Genomic DNA, 7,487 nt, shown 5'->3' on the forward strand with positions numbered 1-7,487 from the left:
TTATTATGTTTCCGCATAGCTTGCTCACTAAGCCACATAATACATAGTCATCAGCACAAGTACTATGTGTCATGTAAGTGCTGTGACACGTAAAATTAGATTGCATTCCTTTTATCTGGGATGTCAGAACTCGCTGGGAGCTGGGAATGACGTCACAAACACAAGATAACAGTGTTCCAGTACAGGTAGTTGGAAAGCCTTTTAGCAATACCAGGGATCCGTTTCAAAAACCAAGACTCCTTGCTTACCCAGCTAAATTGTCAGATTTAATTCACCCAAGTTTAAATGGCCTTTGTCTTTGTCCACTTATATTTAGCCCAGACTGCCTTAAATCTGACACGTTGTCCACTTAAGCAAGAAATCCTGCTTAATGAAACAGGCCCCAATTCTAGCCCAGTAATTTTTCAGCCACTGTTAGCAATATCAGTTGGTAACACATTACGTAGTGTTCTGAGCATAAGATAGCAGTTGGACAGTACTGCGTGTACAACCGATTCAATGAGTCACAAATAAGACATGAGTGCTAATACACAGTACCAAACTAACGTCTGTTGATAAAGGGCGCAGCCCTTTTGAATTCAGAGCTCTGGGGGCATTCCAGTTGAAATTCCTGACAAGGAATACGGAATTTACGAGTTTAATAGGAATGCAGCATTAGGCCCCAGTTCCAACCCATAATAGAGAAATACTTGACTTAATACCCATCTAATTTTCAGGGTTGCAGGTCTGCTATGCCTTTCCATTCTGTGACATCACAAAACCATTTTCTATTCTGTGACATCACAAAAACATTACGAAGTGGACTCTTCGGGAATTTGGGAGTTTTTTTGTGTTAGATTGTATATTGTATATACTTTCCATTAATAATAATGATGGTGTTGCTACTTTTAAAAAAGTTCCACTTCATAACAGTTTTGTGATGTCGCAGAATGGAAATGTTTTCAAAGTAGCAGACATCACCAACCAGTAAATGTTGTAGATGAAAGATTTTCTATAGAATGGGTGATGTCACCTTCACATTTCAGTTTAAAAGAGTCACAATGAAACACAGAAGCATGCATATTCAATTGCAACGGTCGGCATTTTGTTTCACAAACTTGCCAACCAACCAGCTGAAGAGCAAGGAGTTTTGGGAGTACTTGAGGTGCATGCACCTTAGGCACTTGTTTAAAAAAATCCAATATGCATGAATATGTTTCTGTTTGATTGCAGCACTTCTGGGGCCCAGTAGCAAACTGGGGTCTGCCCATAGCAGCGATGAGTGATATGAAAAAGAGCCCTGACATCATCAGTGGCCAAATGACCTTTGGTAAGAGGCAGAGGGCTCACCTTCCATCTGTGTGAGCGTCCACAAGGTCACTCGGGACTCCAGAGGGACTTTTTAAAGGTTTAAGCCAGTTGCTGTGAACTTCACATTTCAGTTTGGACAAAAGCGACATACTTGCATGCACATTGACTTTAAAATGGCAAGGAATTTTTTTCAGAGAGCTGTAAACCAACTTAGAAACAAAGAGTTTCAGAAGTATCTGAGGAGGTATGTGCATCCAGAGGCGCTTGCAGTTTATTTAAAAATCCAATATGTAAACTTTCCTTGTCGATTGCCATCAGTGCATAAGTAGCTTAAACTCTTCGCTTTGTTGTAGATGTAAGCATAAAGTCACTGCTTACATTTGGGTCCATCATTGCAGAAGTGCTGCTGGTGATCACAGAATTGCACTTATAATTTTTTTTGTTTGTTTTCTTTGTCTTTCCGTGATCTAAATGTGCCTGTTGGGAAAATCCTTACAACAAAAGCACGGGAAGAAAGTCACAAACTGATTTTTTTGTTAATATAAATATAATTTTGTGACTACTGTTTAATAATCTCACACTAATATATTGTAAGAATCCTCTGGAATTTCTTTAATGGTACCTTCACCCTGCTGCATGTTAGATCAGCTCTGTGTTTTATTGTTTGATTTCAGCACTTCTGGGGACCTATTATTAATTGGGGTCTGCCCATAGTCGCTGTGACGGATATGAGGAAGAGCCCTGAAATAATCAGCGGTCGAATGACCTTCGGTAAGAGGCAGAGGGCTCACCTTCCATCTATATGAGCGTCCCCTGGGTCACTCGGGTCTCCAGAGGGACTTTTTAAAGGTTTTAAGCTGGTTGCTCTTCTTCTTTCTGGCCTCTGACCCCTGCATGATCTCTGTCTCCCCAGCTCTTACCTGTTACTCAGTGATTTTCACGAGGTTCTCTTATAGAGTCCAGCCCTGAAACTGGCTCCTCTTTACTTGCCACATGGCCAATGTGACGGCACGATTGATCCAGGGAGGACGGCTCATCCGACACAAGTAGGTCCCCACCAGGCTCCCTCCAGACTATTTAAATCTCCACCCCTCGTCTGTTGATTAATGCCATATTATTGCTCGAAATTGCCTGGCTGCCGGCTGCAAATGCTATCACTCAGCCAGCTTTTCTCCCAGTCAGATCTTTCCTTAATAGTGTCACACAAGTACCTTTTATAGGTTTGTGTTCTTCATGAATGTTTTTTTTTTCTTCCATTTCCTAATGCAGAAAATGTGAAATGAGCCTTTGCGTCCATAAAGAAATCTCCCCTCCTTCCGAATAAATATATATATATATATATATATATATATATATATATATATATATATATAAATTTATATATCTGTGTATTCATTTCTTTCATTTTTCTTATTATGAAACCATACGTGAGTAGGGGCAATTCACTGCCCATACAAAGTGAGAGTGGATAACATATACCTAATGAAGACTGTAGTCCTGTATTAGACAAAATCATTTTATCATATGGGTCAGTTACAGTTACCTACATAAGAACATAAGAAATTTACAAACGAGAGGAGACGAATCAGCCCATCAAGCTCATTTGGGGAGAACTTAACTAATAGCTCAGAGTTGTTAAAATCTTATCTAGCTCTGATTTAAAGGAACCCAGGGATTTAGCTTACTACTTACTAAACTAGTAGCAAGACTATTCCTTACTCTAAAAACATGATGTGTAAAAAAGTGCTTCCTCAAATTTGTTTTAAAATGTTCTCTCGCTAATTTCCACTTATGGCCACGATCTCTAATATTTAAACTAATATTGAAATATTGAACAGCATCCAGACCTGTTAGAATCTTATATACCTGGATCATGTCCCTCTTATTCTCCTTTACTCAAGGCTAAACGGATTCTGCTCAGTTAACCTCTCATAAGACATTCCTCTAAGACCAGGAATCATTCTGGTACCCCTACGTTGCACCTTTTCCAAGGCAGCAATGTCCTTCTTAAGGTATGGTGACCAAACCTGCACACAATTTTCTAGGTGAGGACTTACCAAGGAATTATATAATCGAGCCGTTTGTGGTGGACAACATCAAAGGCCTTCTGCAGAACTAAGCAGATAACATCATAGGCCTTTTTGTGATCAATTTCTTTCGTAGCTTCCTCAAAGAACTCAAGTAGATTAGTTAAACAGGACCTACCTCTCCTAAATCCATGATGGCTATCCCTCAGAATGTTATTTTAATCCAGGTAATCTACCATTTTCACTTGGATTATAGCTTCCATTACCATTCCAGTTATGCAAGTTAAACTGATTGGTTATAGTTTGCTGGATTACTTCTATCCCCTTTTTTGAATATGGGTGTTATATTAGCATGCTTCCAATTAGAAAGTGCCACACCAGTAGATAAGGATTTCTCAAATAGTAATGTTAAAGGTTGGTTAATAATATCCCTCATCTCTTTTAAAACTACATTTTATACTGTATTTAGTCCATGTCTAAGTCCGTATTCCCCAGATCCGTCATTGATGTTCGTCGCCGTCTGCCCTGTCTTCAGTGACTAAACCCTGGTTTCCTTAATCCTGCCTACCTGCCTTGTCCTTTCCCCGCTTCCTGCTTGCCCATCCTCCCCGCCGATCGCAACAGAATGACGGACCTCCCGAAAGAAGCACTGCGGCGGGCCAAGGACCAGCGCCTTAATCTACTGCAGGAAGTGCTTTATTGGCTAATTCAACTGGAGGTCCAGGAGGACCCAGCATGCCGGGATTTGGCCAGCCGGAGCGGGGACCTCCTGAGTGAGGCAGCCCCACTGCTGCAAGCCGGAGAAAGAAGAGGAAGCCCCAAGGATCATCCTGGGGGCTTGCTCTCTCTTCCCCACTTCTCTCCTTGCAAGTGATCGGGAGGGCTCCCCAATCAGCTCGGACGTTGCCTTCGCGGGCAGCTTCCCCCTTCCGGGGAACACGCCTGGCTCTGAAAGGGGCCAGGGCAGTATGGGACACTATCCCGCGGGTTAGCGGGCTCTTAAAGGGGCAATGCCTGCTAGTGAGGCAGCAACCCTGGAGCCCGTGCCTGTCCTACCTGTCCCACCGGCGCCTGACGTCCTTGTCCCGCCTGATCTGCCTGTCCAGCCCGTGCCTGATCTGCCTCTCCTGCCAGCTGCCGCACCGCCCAGCAAGGCTCTGGCCACTGCGACGGCCCTTGTTGGCCCAGAGTCAGCGGTGCCTGCGGCACCCGAGGCGCCTGCCACGGCCCCGCCTCCAGCTACTGCTCCACCTGAGGCCCCTCTGCCTCCGCCAGTCCCTTCTCCGCCCGAGGCCACTCTGCCTCCACCCGTGGCTCTGCCCGTGCCTGTGACTCCTGCCCCTGTTGCCCATGTCCCTGACCCAGCTCCAGTCCCCCCATCACCGGTCCCAGTCCCCGAGGAGGTCCTGGACAATCTAACCACTGCTCCTTCCTCCTTTAGGCACATTTTCTTTTTTGTTGTTTTTTTGTTGAGGAAACACCCCAATGCAATTCTCATCTTAAATTAATGATGAAATATACATACAGGGGGCGGCATGGTGGTGCAGTGGTTAGGACTGTTGCCTCACACCTCTGGGACCCGGGTTCGAGTCTCCGCCTGGGTTACGTGTGTGTGGAGTTTACATATTCTCCCCATGTCGTCGTGGGGTTTCCTCCGGGTACTCCGGTTTCCCCCCACAGTCCAAAAACATGCAGAGGCTAATTGGATTGCTAAATTGCCCGTAGGTGTGCATGTGTGAGTGAATGGTGTGTGAGTGTGCCCTACGATGGGCTGGCCCCCAATCCTGGGGTGTTCCCTGCCTCGTGCCCATTGTTTCTGGCAGCTTGCTACCCTTATGGGCCGTATCCAGGAGGCAGGCACTGAGATTGTGGAGGCCAAGGCTGGGGCAGGCTCTGCCACACTGGATGGCATATGCAGGGGCTGGATTCACATTCTCTCTGCTGGATGCTATGAATGACAAAGAGGGGGTGTGGAGTGTGTGTTTCTGAGGTCTGAGGAAAGTGAAAATACTTCTCTACCCGTCTCCTCCTTAGGAGACATGGAATTGAGAAGAACCTGGGCCTTGGTGAGCTCTCCACCTTTGATGAGAAGCTGGTGGCAGAAGCTTTGGGCTTGACGTTGACGGCCTCCATCATGTAAGGGGAGGATTTAGTGCTGCTCAAGGGCAGCCCCACAAAAATGGACCGTGACAACCTGGAGCAAAAGTAAAAAGACAGTCCTTCTCACGCAGGCTTTTTGCAACATTTTCTCTGTTCTGCTTTTCTAGGATCTAAATATTCCTGGAATGATGGGAAAGAGCAGGATCTGGCTGTGGCTAACATCTACTGTCCTCAAATCTACTTTTAGTAGTCTTACAACCTACTTTTCTGTGTGTTGTTTTCTGGTGTGTCAAACAAAAAACTGAGAGTAAAGTAAAGGTTTATATGTATTCCGTTGCACTGGATTTATTTTGATCTGTTTTGGATTTTAAGTTTTTATAAGCTGTCAAACTAAAAAAAAGTTTTCAGAGTATTCCTCATTGCCCTCTGTCTCTACTGCCTGCTTGTTTCCTTAAAGGCTCCCTGTGTGTGTGAAAGTGAGTTAATTCTTTATTTTCTCTCGTTGTTTAACCGCTGAGATGATTCTTTTTTCATGTCTGGAGTTAAGCTGTTTATGCACTAACTGTACTACAGTCCCTGACAAAAGTCTTGTCGCTTATCTATTTTGTAGAAACACCTGCTATTAACCTGACTTTTAATTAATCAATTGATGTTACAAATAGCTCATATCTTCAAATACTATATTGGGAAATAAAAAATAACCTCCTCCTTTTGCATGCAGATTGAAATATTGTTATTTACGTCTAAAATGGAGTAATGGAAGCTCCTAATGTTGAGGTTTTAAGTAACTACTTCCATTAATATTACCTTCAGCAGACCAATTAGAACCAACTTCTATACTGGATTTATCCGTGTGTATGGAGCCACCATTTTCAGAGTTACTGTGTCTTATGTCTGCTGTACAGCCCTGATGTGGTAGCTGCTGAAATCATTCACTGGAGCCAAGCAGAAACAGCAGTGTACTCCAACACCTTAACCTCCAGAAAGAGCCATGCAGTTCAAAGCCACGCAGAGAAAGCGTCGCATCAAAGGAAGTTCAAAATGCCTGATCGTCATGAGAATTTCCCCACAGGGATCAATAAAGTGTTATTATTATATTTCAGGCTTACCTGGATTAAAGGGCATGTTGTTAGTGTATAGTGCTTAGAATGTTTAATTACTCTTATTTTCTTAACTTGTATAATAGATGAGCCATCATATCCTTAATGTGTATTGATATATGCAAAGGGAGGAGAAGGGAACAGACCCAAGGTGCAGAGTAAGAGCTAATGTTGAGTAAAATAGCATTGGAGAAATAAAATTTACAATAAATTCATGGTTTATGTCCATGGCTAATGTTACATTAACTTTATCCAGTCTCCTAGCTGAATATGTTAAGCAGGGTTTCAAGTGGGCTGGAAAGATCTGGAACAGGGTTCTGACACCTTCGTTTAATAAATAAATAAATAAATAAATCTTATTGCCAATTTCATACATAAAGTCAAGAGTTTTTTTTCATTTGCTGCATCCTGGCCTTCCTTCCAGTTGATGCTAAAAAAAAACCAGTATTTCCCACACAAAGACTTTGCTTGTAGGGCTCCAGACTGGGACAATTTATTCACATTTTGAGATAATTTTTGGAGAAAGTGTCACTAAATTTTACCTGAATGTGATATCTGAATGGTATCAACAATTAGATATCGCCTAAAACTATTAAATCTTTTGGTTATATATGACCCAATCCACCGGATTAAATTATACCACCAGGAAGTGTTACGCGTAGTTACGAAATTATCTGCTGCTAGAACTAAAAGTTAGTCTTCATGTACAAACGTCTAAGAACTGTGGTTTTCGTAGGTATTACATGCTTATACCCAGATACACTATATGGACAAATGTTTTGGGACACATGAGCCAGGCCATGTCCAACATTAATGCCTGACCTCACAAATGCTCTTCTGGATGAATGGAAAAAAATCCCACAGACACCCTCCAAAATCTTGTGGTCAGCCTCTCAGGAACATTGGCAGCTGTTATAGCTGCAAGGGAGGACCAACTCCACATTGATGCCTAAGGATTTCATAGAATTTC

The 7,487-nt window shown here is 43.0% G+C and overlaps 1 long non-coding RNA gene across 1 annotated transcript; it reads left to right on the plus strand.

Moving 5' to 3' along the window:
* The first annotated feature begins 2,690 nt into the window (after window positions 1-2,690).
* LOC125721008 (uncharacterized) lies at window positions 2,691-5,746 on the plus strand. The gene is made up of 2 exons (XR_007385652.1): window positions 2,691-5,453; window positions 5,585-5,746. It is a non-coding gene; the product is annotated as an uncharacterized LOC125721008 (long non-coding RNA).
* Window positions 5,747-7,487: the final 1,741 nt, after the last annotated feature.

The sequence above is a fragment of the Brienomyrus brachyistius genome, unplaced genomic scaffold (genome assembly GCF_023856365.1).
Source record: "Brienomyrus brachyistius isolate T26 unplaced genomic scaffold, BBRACH_0.4 scaffold27, whole genome shotgun sequence".
Taxonomy (NCBI): Eukaryota; Metazoa; Chordata; class Actinopteri; order Osteoglossiformes; family Mormyridae; genus Brienomyrus; species Brienomyrus brachyistius.